Raw genomic sequence first — 22213 nt, 5'->3', positions numbered from 1 at the left:
TTAGGCCTGGCAGCTGGGGAGGGGCCTGGTTCACCTGTGGCCCAGTGGGCCTGCAGGTGGGGAGAGGGCCGGGGCTGGGCTGTGGGAGGAGAAGATGGAGATCCAAGCTTTCCTCCCTTTCTTAGGGGCTCTAACATATGGGTAACCATATAAACCCGTCTCAAAAGCTGTCTTTTCCTGGGCAGATTGCAAAGGATTTTGCATTTCACTGTTACTGCTGCTCACACACTCTTGGGGAAACAGCAAATCAAGGAAAGAGAGGAGACTTCACACACACACACACACACACACACACACACACACACCACCTGGCTCCAGGTGGCTTGATCTGACTTCCCCCACCAGCCTTGCTGAGAGAAACAAGCCTCTTCAGGTTCTGAGTTCTGCAGAGATGAGGCAAAGAAGAACTCCCCCCCCCCACCCCTTGTCACTAAGAAATGCTTTTCAGATCCTCTTGCATATGATGCTCTGGAGAGGGGGGTGTGACTTTGGGGCCAGAAAGAGAGGAATGGGGGGGATGAGGAGGGGAAGAAGGAATAAGGAGTAAGCTGGGCGGGTACACGGAGCTGTTTGCTTCGTCCTGGAAAGAAGATGCCAGAAATTCCCTCTGGGCCCCAGGGCTCTGCTGCCACTTCCTGACTGTGCCACATGGGCCAAGTTCCAGAGCCTCGGTTTCCCCAGTGGTGAAATGGGCCTGAGGTCGTCGGGAACATGTGTACGATGAGATGATGCTGGTGAAGCTCTTGGCAAAAATGCCTGGCATATAGTAAATGCTCAGTAAACAGTAGCCAGAAAAGATAGTAACAATGCCAAGACTAATAGTGACATAAACATTGGATGGGGCACCCCGGGGACGTGGGGCCGCAGCTGAGTCCTTCCAGCTTCCCCGGCCTGAACCATTTCAAAGTTGAGCACAGGCTCTCAGTGGTGTCAGACTCAGAATGCTGCTCCCCTCAATTACCATGGCAACTGGGGAAAATCAGGAAGCCAGGGGAAGGGAAGCCACTTTTCCGCTGGGCTGGCCGTTCACCTGCTCAAAGCAGCTACCTCGCCTGTGTGCGGGGTTGGGCCCAGAATAGGCCTAAGGCGGGGCACCTCCTCTCCTGGAGAACCAGTTGCCCCGATCTGGGGAGAGGGGTGGCTGGTGGGGAAGGGGCAGCCACGAGATGGTGGGGTCAGGGCCCAGGCTGAGCTATGTCTGCAAAAGGCAGAGGTGGCCTGGGTTTGGGGAGAGGGAGACAGAAACCCTGCTCCTTCAGGTCTGTCCTCCCCGCCAGGCGTCCTGGTGCAATTGACAGCAAAGTCCCCCGAATGTGGCTCTCCAGACAGAGGTGTGGGGAGACGGGGCCTTGGAGCCCAGGGTAGGAGCTTGTCATCCTGAGGGGTCCTGCGTGTGGGTATGAGAGCAAAAGAGAAAGAAAGAGAAAGAGAAGGAGAGAGAGATGAGAGAGAGAGAGAGAGAGGGGCGGAGTTTAGGCAGAGACTCCCCTTCCTTTACTGTGTTTATTGCCATCGGCTTAGGGGATTCGGACAATATAGTCCTCAGAGTAGAAAGAATAATGGCTGTCAGCGTGAACCAAGCATTTTATAGGTAGATCTCATGGACTCATCATAAAAATTAAGAGATGATTCCTTTTCTTAGTCCCATCGTACATTTGGGGAGGGGGGGGGGAGAAGCAGAGGTTCCGAGAGGCACAGAGGCTTGCTCCAGGTCACCCAGTTCATTGGTGGAAAAGCAACTATGAGAACTCAGGTCCTGCTGATCCCGAAGTGGGGCCCTCCCTGCCTGCCCCCCCTGCCCCCGCCACCTCGTGGAGAAAGAGAGTGACTAAGTCAGAGACCTTCTTTCGGGATGGCCGGGGAATGTCTGGCATGGGGGGTCTCCCCCTCGCTTGTGCCGGGCATGGACCCCGGAGGGCTTCAACAACTGGCGCTGGGACCAGAGACTCACAGCCATGTGGCCGTCCCGGGACTATGTGGAGTGGCAGTCCCCGAAAGCTGCTCATGCGTGGTGCCCCCTGATGTCTCTTCCTCTCCGAGGCTGCTTGGGCATTCACTCTAAGCTGATTCCAACAGGACCCCCATGGTGTTTAAAACGGGGCGGGGGGGGGTGTGTCGGTAAAGCCACCCTTCTCCCCAACTGCTGTAGGAGTCAAGCAGCTATGACACATCCAGGGGTCACCTCAGAGCAAGCTCTCCATAAATGGTCACCATGAGAACAATTATTCTTGGAGCTTCTCTGGGGCCCACACCCTCAATCCCCGTGTGGATGGTGGGTGTGTAAAAGGCCTCTGCTGGCCGAAAGGAGGCTGCCCCCTGTCCCCCCTCTCTGCCACCCTGGGCCCGAACCAGTCCCCACCCAGCAGCTTAGAGGTGAGCCCAGGGGAGCACAGTGCTCCAGCGGGACCAAGGGGAGGAGGGGGAAGGAGGAGGTTGGCTGATGTGGCTGCCACTGAGGGGGTAATACATTATCCAGGGCTAATGAAAACATAATTATCTTCTTTTGGCTGCAGAGAGGGGCTAATTTAATAGGCCGCGATCGAAAGGCATCTGTTGAATTCACCCAGCAGCGAAAACACTTGAAGGGCTTGGGTGGGGGTGGGGAGAGCGGCAGAGCACGGCTGGTCAGCGGCAGGCCGGGCAGCAGCTGCATGTGGGTGGCAGCCCCCCCCCCCGGGGGAGGGGAGGGGGGTGGGAAGCAGCACGGGGCGGGGGTGCAGCAGCTGGGGAGGTGTCCCATGCACAGGCCGACTGGGACTGCTTTCTCGCTGCGTGATCTTGGGCCAGTCCTCTGCTTCTCTGAGCCTCGGCCTCCTCATCTGTAAAGTGGGGTCAATCCTGCCTCCCTCCCATTGACTGGGAAGACTAGATGAGGAATATGAGAGGGGTTCTGGCACATTCTAAGTAAGTGTTTAACAAAAACTTCCCCCTTCTGCTTCTTTGCTGAGCCACTTCTACTTAGCCTTCGGGATTCAGCATAAACACCCCCTCTTCCGGGGAGGCTCCTGCTCTGGGCTCCCCTAATGCCCTGCGCTTGCCTTTTCTTGAGGAAACCCACTTTAGGATATTTGCTGGGTTCCTGCTGGGCTGCTAAGAGCCCCGCAAGGGTAGCAAGGGTCTGTCTCATCTGTCACTCAAAGTCAGTGCTTCTCAAAGCATGTTCCCTGGGCCAGAGGCCTCAGCATCCCCTTAGAACTTAGTTACCAGTTCCTGGGCCCTGCCCCACACCTGCTGAAGCAGACACCGAGGTGGGGGCCCAGCGAGCTGTGTTTCATGCAGGTTCTCCAGGAGAGGCCGGTCCACGCTCAAGTTGGAAAGCTTCTGCTCCAAACAGAAACCAAACTGATGTTTGTTGAATCAATGACTGAAGAGCTTCCTGGGGTCCAGCCATGAAATGGCAATAGCTCCCTAATTAGCCACCAACTGTATACCAAAGGCTGTGCCCCTCCCAGCCACTCCCTGTCCCCCACCACCCCTCCATTCGCCAGCAATGCCCCTTGGTTGGCCTCTCTGTCCTGAGGCGGAGACCCACAGGGACTATTGAAAGACCCGGGGGCGCCTCCTCTGTGTCCTCTCTCTGCTCCCACTGCACACAGATGCCCCTTCCCTTAAGTTGTCCTCCCCCCCCGCCCACCCATGCAGGCCCTCTAATTCCGGAAGAGAATTAGACCCTGTCCCTGGGTGCCTGGCTTGGGAAGTCACTTAGATATGCTTATGAAGGATCATGCCTGTGGGTCAGTCTTGCACAGAGTGGGAGGGACAGCCCGCGGAAGGGCCCTAGAGATGGCTGTCCCCAGCCGTGGCATTTTACACAGGGGGAGGCCAAAGTCCAGGGAGGTTTGGTGATTGATCCAAGAGCAACAGCCTGTTAGTGGCCTATAAGATCCTTGTCCTGGCTCCCAGCTCGAGATGCTGGTTCTGGTGCCCCTAAGAGGGGTGGGTCACCTTAGTGGCACTAGGGCATCTGTGGGAGGGCAGGCCAGCAGGGCCAGGGAGCAGGGAAAGAGGTTGTTTGAGTGCCTAGAACTCCTGCGAGGGGTGGGGGTGCCACAGTCCCCAGGATGGCTACTGACTGGTCAAACACCCCTGGTAGACATTCATTCATAGGACTCCTGCAGAGAAGAGGGAGGAGCGCTTTAAGGCTTAAAGAGGCTGCCTGGGCCTAGGAAACACTAGATTTGAAGCTGGAACATCTGGCCTCCAGACCTGGTTCTGTCACTAATGGGCTGTGGGCGCTTGGACAAACCCCTTGGAATCTCTCAGTCTCAGAAGAGTGATCTGAACCAGAAGATCGTTCCTGGAAGTATACACAAAACCAAGCCCAAGTGCGCTTTTCTGGGGTAGAGGGTTTTCAGTATTGAGTAGCTTTTTTAAAAGAGTCTAAAACCTTGGAAAGATCAGGAGAAACTGAACCAATGGTCTTTCAGGTGCTTTAATGGGCAAAATGGAGGCAACTTCTTGCCCGGGGAAACCCCGCCCCGGCAAGTTTGCAGCTGCCCTTTGCTCTACGCAGCCGTTTCGGCAGAGGCAGTTCCCCGGATGACCGACAGATGGCGCTAAACCTTCACTATAGCCTTCCTGTTTTCCTGAGACTCTTCAGGTACGTTCTGCTTCTGTTCACTCAGATTTGGGGACCTCCGGGCCTGGGCCCCCTTTACGCTGAGCTGACCTGAATGGCTGACCTGGCTGCCATTCAGTCTTGCAGTGTCTGTCCATAGTGGAGACACCAAAAAGGATGTGAAGGTGGGGGCATTAGAGTGTGGGCGTCTTGAGCACCCCAGAGAATGAACTGAAAACTCAAAAGGAGCCTTATTTAGTCCTTTTGTTCTCCCCTGCACCCCCAATACAGGACCCCCTCCTGTACTCCCCCGTCTCAACCCGAGGTGCCATATCTCAGGCTCCTCCAAACCCTGGAGTGTTTGATAGCCTGTCACACGGGGTTGTGAATGGGAATCAAAGTATTTGCATTTTGAAGGCAAAGACCTGGGGAAGCCAGTGCCTCCAGGGAGCAGATGAGGTGGGCTGGCCCTGAGACATCAGGGAGCGGTAGGACCTGTGGCTAACTGGAGTGCAGGGTCCACCTAAAGGCATTCACATTCAAAGTCAGCCATCGGTGTAAGAATTCTGACCAAGGGAATGGATTTCAGCACCTGGCGGTGTCGATGTTGGAGTGCAAGGCAGGTCTTAATCAGAACATAAAGCAGTGGTCCCAGGGGCATCCGGGTGACTCAGTCAGTGAAGCGTCCGACTCTACGTGTCGGCTCAAGTCATGATCTCACGGTTTGTGAGTTCAAGCCCCCACATCGGGCTCCGTGCTGACAGCATGGGACCTGTATGGACTTCCCTCTCTCCCTCTCTCTCTGCCCCTCCCTGGCTTGCATGCTCTCTCTCTCAAAATAAAGAAACAAACTTTAAAAAAAAAAAAAGGAACATAAAGCAGTGGTCCTTAAACTGCCAGGTGCATGAGAATTACCTGAGAAGACCACCAGTTCCTGGACCGCGCCTCCATAGATATCGGATCTGTAGGTCTTGGAGGGGGGAGAAGAGGATTCAAGAGGCTAAATTTTTAGCAAACTCCTCAGGGGAAACTGAGGCAGGCAGTCTTCTGGTCCCAGGTTGGCCATTCCATGCCAGCGAGGCCACCCCAGTGACCTGGGCTGGATCCTCAACCTCCACTTGCAAATACTTGGAGTTCAATGACACAGCTTCTCAGCAGCAATGCCGGCTCCCTCCCCCCATCAGAGCAGCCATCTAGCAATTCTGTTCCTCCCCCCCCCTCCCCCATACCAGAGACATGCATAGAAAAGATGACACACTTGGACTTATTTCTAAGAGTTAGGAAACTTCTGAGACCAATCCCTGGGGGAGGGTAATGGGGAGGTGGTAGAGACAGGAGCAGATGGAAATGCCAGCTCAGTGTTCTGGAAACTACCAACCTGGGGCCAACGTGTTTGACTCCTCATCTGACTCTGTCCTCCATTCACAGTGCGACACTTGGGCAAGGCCCCTCCCCTCTCTGGGTCTCAATTTTCCCATCTATAAAATTAAGGGGGTAGGACTGGAGCATAGCTTCCTTCTCTGTTCTAGGACTCCCTTGGGTCCTGCAGCAGTGTCTTGTGTAGGTGGAGGAAGAAGGGCGGGGAAGGGTACCCTGAACCCCGTTATCTCCCCCTCCATTCTGAGCTGGTCTGTTCTTTGTGAATCTGAGAGACCAGGTTTCATTCGAAAAACAAACTTGAGAACGACTGGTGTGGGAACTCTCATGGCGTCTTCTAGTGTCCGTTTAATCATCCGCTGTCTCCTCTTTTTTGGTGGGCTACGTACCAGGCACTGTGCCAGGGGCTGGGGCAACCAAAACCCCCAGGCAGGATTCCTGGCTCCTGAAGGACTTTGTACAATGAGGAAGTCAGACAAGTTCACAGTCCAGCCTGCTAGCCTGCCATGGTTTGCGGTCTACGCCGCCCTGAACCCCAGAAAGCGATTCTGCTGGCCTTACCCTGTCTTTTAAAGCCTTAATGAGAGAACCCACTTTCTTCCTCTCAGCCTGACAGCCTAGAGCTCCATTAGCTTCATATATTTTGGCATTTGATTGATTTAATCTGACACTCAAGCAAACTGTCTTATACTCTAATTGTGTGGAAGAGGGGAGTGTGCAAGGATATGGTGTGATTTAAAAGCTTTGGAGTTAGTCCTGGGATTTGCCACTTCCTAGCTCTGTGACCTTAGGCAAGTTAATTACCCTTTCCATACCTCAGCTTTCTCATCTGTCAAAATGGGGGTGATGACAGTCCCTACCTCCCAGAATTGTGCTGATTAACTGAGATAATGCATGTGAAGCCCTTTGCATGGTCTTTGGCACATAGAACATGCTCGGACAGTGAGAGCTCCTTCTCCTATTATTATTGTTATTGTTATTATTAATATGTAGGGGGTTCTTGTCTCTGTTTCGAGATTAGAAGATCTCTGAGAAGTATGAGCCATGCCTGAATCCATTTGTATGGACTTCAATATGCCTCGCAGTTTGCTAGTACATCCCAGGCACTCAAAAACTGAATTCTCTTGCATGGAAGAATCAGGACAGTTTCTCTGCAAAAGTGGTCCTCAATCAGCAGCTCTGGGGGTGGGGTCTGGCAATCTGAGTCTCAACAAACCTGCAGTGATCCTGACACATTTTTAAGTTTGAGAATTACTTTTCTACACCAATGATTTCCAAACTTGTTTTAGCTGTGGTAATACATATATTTTAAATTTCCAAATGGAATTGTAGGCAGAAGCCAATATATAAAATAAGTGAAGGAGGAATTCCTGAGAAATCACTGGGGGGGAGGCAAGATCCCTGACTACCGTATCCTCCTCCAAGGAAGCCCTGAAGTGCTTATGCCTTCTAGGAATAAAGCTTAAAAAGCATCACGATTTTTAATCCTCATGCCCATCTATCCACCCACTTACCCACCCACCCATCCTCATCCATCCATCCATCCATCCATCTATCCATCCAACTGTCCATCCATCCATCTATCCATCCATCCATCCACCAATCCATCCACCCATCTATCTACCCATCCATCCATCCATCCATCCATCCATCCATCCACCCATCTATCCATCCATCCATCCATCCATCCATCCATCCATCTGTCCATCCATCCATCCATCCATCCACCAATCCATCCACCCATCCATCTACCCATCCATCCATTCTTCCATCCATCCATCCATCCATCCATCCACCGATCCATCCATCCATCCATCCATCCATCCTCCAATCCATCCATCCATCCATCCATCCATCCATCCATCTATATTTGTTGGGAGACCACCTATCTTATTCATTTCTGCAAGTCTTGCCAGAAGAGGCACTGATTGCCTTTTTTCCAGACTCTCTTTTCAAGATGTTTGTATAACAGTTTTGAAAAATGGAAATAGTATCTCCCTTCAGAGCAAAAGGCAGGCATGCCTACTGTCCTGTATAATAAAGATACTGACTCCCAGGGTGCCTGGGTGGCTCAGTCAGTTGAGCTTCTGACTTTGGCAAAGGTCATGATCTCATGGTTCATGGGTTTGAGCCCCATGTCGGGCTCTGTGCTGACAGCTCAGAGCCTGGAACCTGCTTCCGATTCTATGTCTCCCTCTGTCTCTGACCCTCCTCCCTCAAAAATAAACATTAAAAAAAAAAAAAAGACACTGACTCCCTCAAGAGCAAAGGGCAGGTTTGCTTACTCCGATTATAAATAATTCAGTTTCTCTAAATTTGAGATTCCTCTCCTGAAGTCCAGACCACAACACCTGGTCCTCTTTGTGTTGCCCTGTGGGAACTGGGGTTTGGGCTACTGACACAAATGCTGATACCCTGGTTACTACTATTGCTAGGAGTAATAAAATCCCATGTCTCTGACCCAGGAGTCTCATGTCTCCTGCCAGCATCCATAAAACTGTGGCAGTGTTGTGTGTTGGCTACTTCATGGCATAGAAAAGAAACTTAAGATACTGCCCTGGCCTTGAAAGGCTTACAGCTGGGTTGCCAAGGAGAAGCATAAAGACTCATCAAGAGCTTTAGCCATGCTGTAGGGCAGGAAGTGGGAGCTTTGGAGCCGAGTGAGAAGTATGGACAGAGGGGATAGCAGGGTGTTCAGAGAAAGCTGTGTCTGGGGGTCCACAGGGAAGGGTCTGGACGCTTTGGCCTTTCACTGGATGTGATATCAATGCTCTTCTGGCCCTCCCACTGTCCCAGTGCTGATCAGTTTGCTCTGTATTCATTGTCCTCTGGCTCTGCGTCTCCATCTGATCCAGTGCTCCTTGGGGGCAGGGATCCTGTTTTCTTCATGTCTTGGGCCCCAGCGCTCCACCTAGTGTTTGGCACACAGTAGGTGTTTAATAGTATTTTGCTGACTCACAGGACTTTTAGATAATATTAATTATAATAACAAGAAGTATGATGGTGGTAAATACTTGGATAGACACGTAGTAGCATGTGAGCACTCATAACATGGCAGGCACTTCCTACACCTTACCTCTTGCTCACTTGGTAAGTGGAGGAGCCAGGATTTGAACCCAGGAAGACTGGCTCCAGGGTCTGTGCAATGAAACCCCTACATGTTGGTTGCTGATACTGAGGAGGAAGTGGGTAAAGGAAGCAGCTCAGGGTACAGCAAGGTAGGGTAGCAAGTGACAAATAAGTAAGCATCACTTCTTGGAGATCGCCATGGTTACCATTTCTTGAGCACTTACTATGGGCCATGCTAATCCTTAATCTTCACAGCCACCTTGCAGCTGGGTATCATTGACCTTCTTTGGGGAGAAACAGAGGCACAGAGAGGTAGAATGACTTGCTCAAGGACACATAGCTAAGTAGTGGCAGCTCCGGAATTTGAACCCAGATCTATTGGACTCCAAAGCCCACCAATCTTAAGGGGGGAATTTTGGTTGAAGTGAAGCCCTGGAGGGTTATAGTGACCTCAGGGCAAGGGGGTTCATTGGCTGAAGCTTGGGACAAGGCTGGGCTGACCCACACCTGGAGCCAAAAAGAAGACAGATAAACAAGATGAATGAGACAAACAGTGACCCTTCTTGAATTTTCTAGCCCAGAGTATCCACATTGCTATTTTCTAGCCCAGAGTATCCCGCCAGCTGACATTATGAAAGAAAGAGAATGGGCATGGAACCAGACAAGACAGGGCCAAATCTAAGCTCTGCCTCTTGCTTGCTGTGCGACCTTGAGCAAGTTACCTAGCCTCTCTGAGCCCCAGTATCTACCTGTCTTTCAAAAGCTTTGAAAATCATATTAATAAATAGCTACAAGGCACCTGGCATGTAGTAGGCACCCAACCAACGTCCATTATTGATTCATTCAATAAACAATTACTGTAGCACCTTCCAGCAGTGCCCCACCTGTATCTTCTTGGCATCTACAATTCTCACACATACTGATCCAAACTCTAGCTTGAAGCACCTTTTCTCTTTTGCAGAAGAAATGTCGGGGAGGGGGGGTGATTAGCATACCCTCCCTGCCTCCCGCCCGCCTTAGAGTGCCTTCAACCACTGCCCAACAGGAGTTGGGACATAAGTCCCCTTGAGTAAGGTAACTCTGAGATGTGTGGTCTACACTGGTTCCTAAGCCTCCCCTGCGGGATTCAGCTCTGATTTCCCACCGTGGTAACTTGCATGATAACACATATTTTTCTGGGATCACCTCCCAAAGAAATCCCTTGCACTCCAACCCTAGTCTCAATCTCCCAACTAAAACTAAAAGAAGACATTGACTGAGCGACGATGTGCCACATTCCATCCTGTGCCTGGATTAATGATTAACCAGACAGACATTGTCCCTGCTGTCCATTTAGAATCTGTAGTTAGGCCAGGAGAGGAAACAGACAGTGAAGAATTAACTGTGGTCAGTATAGGAGTCTCTTACCCATCTCTCTTCACTTGCCCTTGGGGAATGGTAAGGTCTCTCTTTCTCTCTGTCTCTCTCTGTCTCTCTCTCTCAGAATACACCCAAGTTCTGTCCAGAATTGTAATTGTTTTTTCTTGACCACCCCATGAATAAGCATTTTGAAGCCAGAATCCACATCTTATTGTTCAATTTTTTTTCCCCTTGCAAAATCCCTGGCCCAGTGCTTAGCATGTGTTCATCTGATAAATATTCAGTGAGCACTAACTGTGTGTTCTAGGCTGTGGGGACATAAGAGTGAGCAAAGCAAAGTCAGTCTTGGCCCTCAAGAAGCTGACGCTCTGGTCTGGGAGACCGACCACAAAATAAGTAAAGACATAAACAACATACAAATCCACAAAGAAACAAGTAATACGATGTCAGACTGGGATAAATACTATGACAAAAACAGGGCAAGGGGCAGAGAGGGGACTGGGCCGGGGGTAATTGTAGGTAAGGTGGCAGAAAAGATCTCTTGGAGGATGTGCATACAGTTGGTGCTCATTAAAGGGCTGATGAATACAGGAAGTAAAACCTTTAGTTATGTAACCAATGAATAATAGCACAGAAGAGGATAGCATCTTCAGTGATGAGGGAGAATAAAGCAAGCTCAGGGCCAAGGAAGCATACTTGCCAGGCACACGCCACCCTCCCCCACCAACAAGGGGGATAGGTGTGTGACATCCCTCAGGCACTCCTGGCTGCCCCAAGAACAAAGGAAAGGGGAAAACAAATGGTTAACTGGTACGAGATCACAGTCATTCGAGACACTGAGTCTCCATCAGTTTACAAATATCTTAGTAAATTAAAAAAAAAAAAAGCAATCTTATCAATAGCCTAATCTCCAGGAACTCTCTACTGTCTTAATGATAATACTTTGCTGGAGGGAAAAACAACCTTAGCTTGACAATAACTAGGCCTCCTGTGAGTCTTCTTTAGCATATGGAAATCCCTTTAAGAAACTTCCTCTTGGGGCTCCTGGGTGGCTCAGTGGGTTGACTTCAGCTCAGGTCACGATCTCAGGCTCAGAACATGATCTCCCAGTTTGTGAGTTCGAGCCCCGAGTCAGGCTCTGTGCTGCCGGCCCAGAGCCTGGAGCCTGCTTCAAATTCTGTGTCTCCCTCTCTCTCTGCTCCTCCCCCACTCCCTCCCCCCCGCTTTCAAAAATAAACAAACATTAAAAAAAATTTTTTTTAAAGAAACTTCCTCTTGACTTTACCTCCACCAGCTCCATACTATATAACAGGACACTTTTCACAATACATCAAAGTATTCTTTCTTGGCGGTTGGCTCCAGACCCCACCATCCCTCTGAAACCTCATCATTCAGTATATAAAAGAAGGCTTTTCCAAGCCCTTCAAGGACTGCTAACCCTGTCTGAGGTGATGCCACAAGAAAGGTATCCACGATTTTGTTCAGAAATCTGTTAGGTCCCCATGCACACAGTTCTTGGGCCAACGAACACCCTTGAGACGAAGGCAGCCATGATATTTGATCAATACTAGTAGGAGTCTTGCCAGAATCAATGAGGGGCCATCTGAGGTCTTGGGAAAATCCTCTGCCTCTGGAAAGCAAAGGTCTGTAGCAGATTCTGCAGTAAGTCTCCTGACCGAGAAGTGGCTGAGGCCAGTGACAGCTAACACTGACTGTCTGCTTGCTCTGCTCTATGTACCTTCCTAGATGCATTATAAGAGCCACGCCATTTAAGGCTCATAAAGACTCTGTTAGGAGGCTACTATTATGACCTTGTTTTCCAGGGGTGAGGAAAGGGAGGCTCAGAGAAGGCTAAGGAACTGCTCAAGGTCACACAATGACAAGGCAGGGTATCGTGGGCAATAATGGGAGGTGGTGGTGGGAGCAGGAAGGAGGCCTACCTAGCCTGGGACAAAGAAACTCCTATTCCATGGGTGTAACTTCCAAGCCGAAGTCTGGCGAAGATTGGAGTTGGCCCAGGGAAGGGAGGAGGGGAGCAGGGGAAGGGGGAGGAACTCCAGAAACATGCAAAGACCCAGAAGTGATGGCACATTCTGGAACCCCTTGGAGGCTGCATTTTGTCCAGTGCAGAATTAGCCCCTTGCCTAATTTTGTGTGGCTCAGGATTCAGCAGGAAGCAGGTCATGTGTCTGCAGCCAGAGTTCAATTCTGGGCTGCACCATACTTCCCGGAAATCTGTAAGCAGAGCGTGGGCACCTGCCAGATGATTCTGGGTGATCCCCTAGTCCTTCTTTGGGTGGCAAGGTTATCCTTGTGCCCTTCTCCCTCTGCCCAACAGAACAGAAGATCCTGGGGGCCAGTGACTGGGTCTCCATCATCTTGGGAGATAGAGGGATATTCATATTGGTTCATGGCATGGGCCTGGGGAGTCCACAGCTATGGGGGGTTAGAGGTGACTATAGCATCTGACAAGCTACTAGCATATCAGTAGCTGTAGCGGCTCACATCAAGTGCTCCTCATCACCTCACCAAGGCTGCAGCTGCCCCATCCAGGCCCATTGATGGGGCTCTAAGCTGCATTTATTTAGCAGCTTGATCAACTGCCACAGGTTTATAGTCTCAAAGGCTCCGAATGTGCCCCAACCCTCAGACTCTATCTTTCCTTCTGTATGACCGCTCTCCAGTCTGAGCTGCCATTTTCCTCATCTAGGGCATCCCATCTACGGCTTCCCTGCCCACTGTAGTCCAGTCTCCCCATGCAGATCAGAGACACCTTTCCAAAATGCAAATCTGACCATGCCACCTCCTGAGCTGGAAACACCTCAACATCTCCAATGCCCTCTGGGTAAAGCCCACATTCTTTAGCATTCCTTGGTTCATTTATTCTTCCAACTTGCAAATGTTGATTGAGCACCAATGAGTGATCCTTCTGAGGTTTGATGAAACATTAGCTTCTCAACTGACTTGGTTTTATTTTCTTTTTGGTAGCAGTGAGTCTTGTGAGGACATCTCTTGTTTTTATTTTTATTCATTCATTCATTCATTCATTCATTCATTCATTTGTGTGGGCCCGGCCCTTGCATCCTTTCTTCTGGCAATTGCGCCTCAATTTTCTTTGGGGAGCTCCCCTCCCCCTTCAGATACAGTCCTGGAGTGTGGGTTCCTACCCCTGAGGGTCAGCTTTTCAGCTTTTTCTTGAAATCTTAGAGTTACCTGAATCCCTCCAGTACGTTCTTGGTTTTGCTAGAGTTTTGCCAGAATCATTTGGTGCCTGAAACCAAAGAGACCCTAATGGATGGCGCTACCTCTTATGTTCCAACCTGAAAGTCTCATGGGCTGCTGTTGGCTCCTTCAGGTCTATTCACCCCACTTCAGCATCTCTGTTTGGTTCCCCTGTAGGCTGATCCAATCAGCAGAGCCCCTTGCCTCTAGCTTCTGGTTGGAATCAGCCAGTGGAAAGCATGGGCAGAACAGTGGGAGTTGGGAGGACAGTGAGGGTAGGTTTATTCCATTCTGGGTCCTTCCCTGTGGGCTGGGGGAACAGTGGCTATGTCCCTCTGTTAAAGGCAGCTCTTCCCACACAGCTCACTCTGCTGGCTGCTCCCTCCTCTTGCTCTGTGAGGATCCCCATGGTCCTGGTTCCTGTATGCGCCTTGTTGGTTTCTCTTGACCATGACCACACCTTCATAAACAGACTCTTCATTAGTCTCTCTTTGATTACACAGTTTGAGTGTGCATCCCTCTCTCGCCAGGGCCCTGACGGATACAGGAGGAGTGTCTGTCATGAGCTGTACCTGCCTAGGATCCAGAGGAGATCGGAAGGAGTGGTGAGTTTCCCAGGATCTTGGGAAGTGGGAAGAGAATGGAGGTCTGAGAGAAGACAAAGAGAAGTCTCACCAAGTACCTCCAAATAGGATTGCTAAGGAGAGCCCCAGCTAGAAAGAGCTCTGAGCTGTAGATTCTCCACTTCCTTGCTGTGTGCCTTTAGGAAAAACCACTGCCTGTCTCTGGGCCTTATCTTCTCATCTGTGAAATGGGAATGGTAATAGAGCCTGCCATATTAGTTGTGCCAGGGAGTCAATGACATCATGTTATTCATTCATTCATTCATTCATTCATCATTCATCCATTCATTCAACAAATATGTACTGGGCTGTACTATGTACCTGGCAATGTGCTAGGTGCTGGGGACACAGCAGGAAAGAGAACAGGTAACTGCTCTTATCCTCTGGGAACTGATAGCCTATGTGGGGAAAAGGACATAAACAAGGAGCCACACAAATACTCAACTAGCCCTTCCCTGAAGGGTCCCATTTGGACTGAAAAGTCCTCTGTGAAGAAATGGCTAATGTTTGAGCTGAGTCTTGGAAGATGAAGATCAGCCGGTTGGACAGGTGATCCAAGTGTAGATAACAGAACAGGTCAGTGATGAGGGTGGTTGCTGGAGGAAGCACGAGTGACGGGGGAAGAAGAAGACGAAGTGCGAGAGGTCACAGGGACCAGGCTAATCCAGCTTTGCACGCCTCAGTGAGGGTTTGCGTTTTATTCTGAGTGTGGGGGGTGATATGGATGGTCTGCTATATGGTTTGAAGCACTACTGTGGCTGCTGTGTGAAGAACAGACTAGAGAAGCAATAGGAATGAAGTCAGGGAGACCAGAAGGGGACTGTTTCAGTCACCCAAGTGACACATGATGGGGGCTTAGATGGGGGAAGTGGCAGGGAACTGAGGCAGAGATGGCTGGCTGTCTATTTCCATAGTGTAACGTTGTGGCTGGGAAGGAGCTGCCCAGCCAGAGACCACATTTCCCAGGGGCCCTGCATCTAGATGGCGTCATGTGACTGGTTCTCACCAATGCAAGTGATGGCATCGCTTCTGGGCTCAAGTGGCTAGAAGCAGATGTGTCTTCCCTGCCTTCTCTTTTTCTGTCCATTGGTTGGAAGCAATGCCTTAAGGGTTGGTGGACTCACAAGATCGGAGCTCCCTGGGTCCCCGAATCATCATCTGGGTCCTTAATTAGACTTTACTTGATCTAAGAATACATTTCTATTCTATGGATTCCACTGCGAGCGTGGGGTCTATCTGTTAGAGCAGCTGGCACTACTTTAACTACCCAATGAACAGATCAGTTAGGAGAAAGAACCATCAGGACTTGGCAATGAATTGGCTGTTGTGGATGAGTGAGAAGGAGGTCAAGAACAACCTTGAAGTTTTAGCTTAAGCAACTACGGAGATGAAGTTGATATTTCCTGAGCTGGGAAGACGTGAAAGAGTCTTCTGTGTGTGTGTCGCGGGGGCAGGTAAAGAGCTGCATTTAGAACACGGATGTTTGCAGTCTGGGAGACATTCAAATGGCAATGTCAAGTAGAAAGATATAAAGATTCAAAAGAGGTCTGAGCTGGTGACGTAATTTACGGATTTGTCTTGTAGACAGAATCTGAAGTGCATAGTAGGTACTTAATAAACCCTCTCTGAATCAGAACGTGAATCATTTCTTCTTTATTTCTAGCTAGCGTTTGGAAGTCCATGGGCACAAATCACCCAAAAGTGATGAACACCCCTCCCCAACCTGAGAGCGAGCCAAAGAACCATCCATTTCTTGCTCTGCTCTCATATGCCCATTGAAGAGGCTCTCTGAGCTCAGAGAAGTCTGAGAATCCAGCCATTCAAAGGCTGAATGAAGGTAATTCTGACGATGTTTGAAATTGCCTTCCTGACACATTGGGTAAAAACACTCACTCATCTTTGATGCACTGAAAACCACTTGAATCTCTGCCTTTTATTCCCTCAAGTGGCTTCACCTAATAGGCTGGGTTTTGAAAACAGAGTGTGAAAGAGGCAAGTCTGGGCTTCACCTGCCTCTGGATAAGGCCACTTGTCTCTTTGCCCAGGCTAAATGTCTTTTACTCCATGGAGGCTTTGGAGGAGCCACGATGGAGAGAAAGGGTTCTGGGCAGGCTTGGAGGCAATTTGACTAGGCAGAGACTCTTGGCAAAGCTGACACTTTCCCCCAATGCTCTCTACTCCCAGGATAGCAAACTTTGTCAAATGCCTGCAGGAACCAGCCAGTTAATGCATCATGACTCAGAAAAATGCATCATGTGGGAACCTTGAAGAATGGGAGAGTACAGGTCTTATTTAAGGGGTGGATACAACGTGGGTCCAGCCAATCATTTCTATGTGGAACATGCGTCCATCATCACTAGGTCTATCTGGCTTCCCAAGAGAAGCCTCAGATTCAGATTTTAGAAATCTACTGAGTTTTAAACGCTGGCAACGAATTACATCCAAAGAGTGATCTGTGGGCCAAAGAGCATGTGCCTTGTGCATATGATCCTTGGGCTTGGAACCAGCTTGAAAGCCTCAGGGAGTAAGAAATTTCCCAAAGGGGAAGAGATAGAATCATTTTGGAATTGTTACTGAACGAAAACAAGTTCTTTGACTCAGCCACGTACATTGTGAACCATAATTTGTGTGTCAACTTTTTATCCCCTCATTGGTGAGGTAAACATTGAAAGCTTATCAACAGGTGAGGAAAGGAGTGAGGACTGAGAGTCAGCTAGACTTAGAGCATGAGGGCTGTGTCTTCTTCACTGCTGAATCCTCAGGCCTGAGAAGGCGCACAGAAATATTGTTGAATAAAGTAATGAATGAAAGGGACTGGGTGAATAAAAGAGTAATAACCACAGAAGCAAGTTTGCATGCTTCAGGGTGTGGGAACCCTTGGTGAGTGGCCCGGCTGTCTCCCAAGACCCCCATTTTACTTCTGCTACATGTAAATTATTCTTTTACAGAGGACACCTATAGGATGCTGGTGCAACCTACGATGGTCTCCATGGAGGTGAACATGAACTTAGCGTTAACAAGGCGTATGTAGCTGACCTTCTCTCCCAGCTAGAATTTTCCCAAGATTTTAAGCCACAATTCCAGACTTCTCTACAAACAAAGCTGTCACTGACACCCCCAGGAAACGGTGCCAACCACATTCCCATTTAATGAGCAGCTACTACATTCCAGACACTGTCCTAGGTGTTTGTAATGGGTTTTAGTAGCCTTTTGTAATGTAGCCTTTTGTAATGTGTCCTGGCCATGGTGGTGAGTACAGGACTAAGGTGTAGCCAATCATAGTACCTCATTCCCTTCTTCCAAAGCGATTGGCCTGCAGAATGAGCATGTGACTAAGCAGGACCAATCAAGGGCTTTCCCTGGGACTGATACACTGTTACTAGGTGAAGGAAGCTCTCTCTCTCTGCTGAGGGTGGTTCTGTCCACGCCATTTGGAAGAGGCTCATCTGTGGGAGGAGAGACTGAGGGTTCCATTTTAAGAGAAGAAGAGACAAGCAGAGAACAGAGGGAATGAGGGACATGATACATTCCCTTTTGTCTGTCTGGAGTTGGGTTTCTGTCACTTGCAACCAAAAGAATCCCGACCGGGGCACCTGGGTGGCTCAGTTGGTTAAGCATCCAACTCGGCTCAGGTCCTGATCTCACGATTCATGAATTCCAGCCCCACAGTGGGCTCTCTGCTGTCAGCACAGAGATCATCTTCAGATCATCTGCCTCCCCCCGCCTCTCTACCCACTCTCCCTCTCTCTCTCTCTCTCTCTCTCAAAAATAAATAAACTTAAAAAAAAGAATCCTGACTGATACAGCCCTTTATATACTTTGTCTCTCTCAACAACCCTATGAAAATGGTATTAATAACCCTCATTTTATAGATGAAATTGAGGCTCAGAGAGGTGAGAAGACTTGCCCAAAGCCACCCAGCCAGTAGGAGGCAGTTTTGATGACCCCCAACCTGTCCTGTTTCCACTGTGCTACTCGGCCCGTCCTGACGAATCAGCTTTCCGAGTTGGAGCTGACCTTATATTTTCTATTGTTAGTGCAAGCCCCTATGGGCATAAGTGTCTTCTACTAAGAAATCCATCATTTCAGGGTTAGAAGCAACTTCAGAAGTCAGCTGGGGCTCTCTGGAAAGAGCAGGGGACTGGGAGTGAGAAGGCTTCCAGGGCAAGTTCTGTTTCTTACTAGTTGGAAAAGTCACTTAACTTCTGTGAATCTGAATTTCCTCATCTGTGAGAAGGAGATTATATTCAGGATGCTAGTCAAGATACACGGGTGTTATGACAATTAAGAGACAAAGAATATGAAACTGTTTTAGAAATGTGAAGTCCTATACAAAGTAAGATACCAATGCTGTGGTTTAACCCCTGTGAGACTGAGTCCTATCTCATTCTGTGCTTCAATATCCCCCCACACAGAGGGCTCACTGCCTCTTAAGGCAGCTCTTTCTATCTTTGTTTCCATTCTTATTGTTATAAAAAAAAATTCTCTCCCATTCTAAGTTGAAATATTTCCTTCTTGAACTTGATTAATTTGTTTTTAAAAACTTGTTTTAACATTTATTTATTGTTGAGAGACAGAGACAGACAGAGCATGAGCAGGGGAGGGGCAGAGAGAGAGGGAGACACAGAATCTGAAGCAGGCTCCAGACTCTCAGCTGTCAGCACAGCTGACGCGGGGCTCGAACCCACGAACTGCGAGATCATGACCCGAGCCGAAGTCAGACGCTCAACCAACTGAGCCACCCAGGTACCCCTATTAATTTGTTTTATGGGTTTCATTCATTCATTCATTCATTTCCTTCCTTCCTTCCTCCCTCCCTTCCTTCCTTCCCTTCCATCCATCCATCTACTGTAATAATATTGAAGATGGAAAATTAAGAAGATACAACCCCACGTTTACACTAGCTTCACCCCATCTATCCAATTCATTCTCCTCAGAGCAGTGAGAGTGATATTCTGACACAGAAACATAATCAATCCTGCCATGCTTTTACTCCAAGCCCATCAGTGGCCCTCTGTTGTCCTCAAGATAGAATGAACTGCAGATCCCTATCTGATCCCTGCCCACCTCTCCAGCCTTTCCTCTCCCCTTGTCCCTGCCATGACCCAGACTTTGGCCAAATAGAGAATAAAGTGACTGACAATTGCTAGTATAGGCCATTGTCTTCCACCCCTGGGCCTTTGCACAAGCTCTTCTTTATGCCTGGAATATCTGCCTAACCTTTTTTCCCTGGCTAAACCCTACTTCTCCTTCAAATCTCAGCTAAGGTATCACTCCCTCCAGGAGACCTGTCTTACCTCCAGAGACTGGGGTGAGTGCCCCCTCTGTGTTTCTGAGTCTCCTGGGCTCACCTCCAACTCATCATAGACCACACTCCTCTTGGTTCCCTGGCTGCTTCTCTGTGTCTGTGTCATGTTCTTGACTGGCCGGCTCTCTAATGCCTAACAAAGTTGCAAATAAAGAGTTCTGAATGAATGCCATCTCTCCTTCACTTCTGACTCCTGTCCCCTGCCACGATCCATCAGGGCCCTGTAGTTGCAAAGAGAGTTACTGGTTCCCACAAGGTTGGGAGGGAGAAGCTGCGGGAGGTGCACCCTGTCCCCATCCACCATTGCTCTGACCTACCACAGTGCTGGAAAGGCCATGGGGAATCCTCAAGTAAAGACCTTACATTAAGCATGTGACTTTTCCAGTGTCAGGGAAGCGTCCCATGGGACAAAAGACCCAGAAGGGGGTGTGCGTGTTCCACACTGTAGTACTCTGCAAGGGTCTCATTGTCCACAGCAATGCGATCAGGGGCCAGGTGAGACGCTGTCCCTCTGAGACCATGTGGCACAATGGTTACCTCCTCTGGCTGGGGTGTCTGGCTTCCTGGGTTTGAATCTTGCCCCCATCATTTACCTTCTATGTACCTCAGTTTCCCCTTCTGTAAAAATGATCTTGATGAGAAAAGACTTTTGGGGTCAGGATGGGCCTTCAGTGCCATGTTGCTGGTGAATTATTCATGATGGGGCTGGGGATGTAGCAAGAGCTTGATGAACCTCAGCTATTATCATTATTGTCCTTTAAACTTAAAGGGAAATTATCCTGCTTACCCAGAAGACCTGGCCTCTGGGCCCAGGTCCGAGCAAGTCCCTTCCCTTTTCTGGGCCTCCGCGGCTGTGCTCGGATTCTCCCGCCCCGGGGAAGGTGGGCTTTGCCAAGCAGCTGGGAAGCAGCTGTCGGACCGCCTGGCCCAGGCCTGCCCTTTCAGGGGGTGCTCAGAAGGCTGGCTGGGTGGAAAGCGGGGCTGATTCGCCCGCAGAAGCCCAGGGTGGCCTGTGTAAAGGGCCGGTAAAGGGGCCACGGGTTGGGTGACTGACCTTGCTGGTTTGCCCAGGATTATCCTGGTTTGGGCACAGAAAGTTCGACATCCTGGGAACCCCCTCAGTCCTGGACAACCTGGGACCATCAGTCTCCACCGTAGCCCAGCAGATCCTAACACTTCCGTGCATAATGAGGCTGAGTAGGGAACAGATGTGGCTACTGGAGGCCCTGGGGGGGTGGGGGGTGGGCGGGTGGTCCTGCCCACCCAGCAAGGCTGGAGCTGGGGCAGAGGCACCGGGAGAGGCACAGGAAGGGCTGCTACTGTCTCTTTTTCTGCACCTCTTTCCCCCACAAGTCGGCTGTCTTGCGGAATGAAAGCTGACCTTTCCAGCCTCAAAGCCTTATTCAGGCTGGACCCACTGCCTGGACCTCCCCACCCTCCCTCCTTTCCTTGAAATTTTGGGAAGGGCGCGGGACCCAGCTCAGATATCAGCCCCTCTTTCCTGACCCGCCAGCTGGGTAACCCTTCTCTGCACGGCGCCCCTGGGACCCTGCAGAAAGCCCTCTGTCACAAGCCCTCAGGCAAGCTACTGAAATACCTTCATCTGTTTGCACAACAGACGGAATCAGAGAAGTGACCTCCTAGGGTCATCCGGATGATTCCGTGAGATAATGTTTCAAGTTCTTAGAACACTGCCTGCAACAGAGTCCGTGGTCGACAAATGCTAAGTGATCATAGTAAGGACAACAGTGGCGATAGAAAACTACCAGGTGATGGAGACGAGAACGGTGCTCCTCTTGTGTTTCAGGTGTGTCCCCCCTCCCCCCTCAATCTTCTGGTCGCATTGCTCTTACCTACTTAAACCGGGTCCACATATGTATCCATCCCAGGCTGGCCTACAGCTCTCCATACATGCATGATGTATGCATGTTGAACCACAGACCTTGAAGCCTGCCTTCAAAGGACTGGAAAGGTCCTTTGGCAAGAGAACAGTCAGAGCTAACATTTGTTGAGCATTTACCGTGTGCCCGGAAATGTTCTAAGCGCCCCGGACGCTGGTCTGGGGCAGTCTCTGTCTATCAAGTGTTCCCCACCTGCCAGGCAGAGTACAAAACACCCACAGCAGTGATTTTTGGCAGGGACAACATTGACCCTTCAGGGACATTTGGCAGGGTCTGGAGACAGTTTTGGTTGTCACAGGTCGGGGTGGGGTACCACGGCATCTAGTGGGTTGAGGTCAAGGATGGACCAAGGATGGGCCAACGGTGGTCCTGGACACCCTACAAAGTGCAAGTCAGCCCCTCACCACAAAAATGATCCAGACCAGGGGATCAGTCAGCAGCATCAAGGTCGAGAGACCCTATTTTGCCCTTCCAATGGCCCTGTGTCATAGGAATCATGGAGGAGGAAACAGAGGCTCAGAGAGGTCCAGGTGAATGCCCAGTGGAACCAGAACACGATCAAAACCCAGTGAATCTGATGCTCAACCCTGTGTTCTTTTAAGCCCCTGCTCCGGACGAGCAGATTCCGAGGGGAGAGCAGAGGTGGCCGCCTTGGAGGGGGGATGAAGGCGGGTGCTTGGCAGGAGGGGGAGGACTCTCCTGATTAGCTGAGCACAGCCCTGTCTGAGGGTCACTGGAGGGTCGGGTCGGGGCAGAGTGGCTTGTCCAGAACCCAGAGCTGGCCTACGGGGAATTC

Source organism: Panthera uncia (genome assembly GCF_023721935.1).
Source record: "Panthera uncia isolate 11264 chromosome D3 unlocalized genomic scaffold, Puncia_PCG_1.0 HiC_scaffold_8, whole genome shotgun sequence".
Taxonomy (NCBI): Eukaryota; Metazoa; Chordata; class Mammalia; order Carnivora; family Felidae; genus Panthera; species Panthera uncia.
This window is presented reverse-complemented; position numbering follows the sequence as displayed.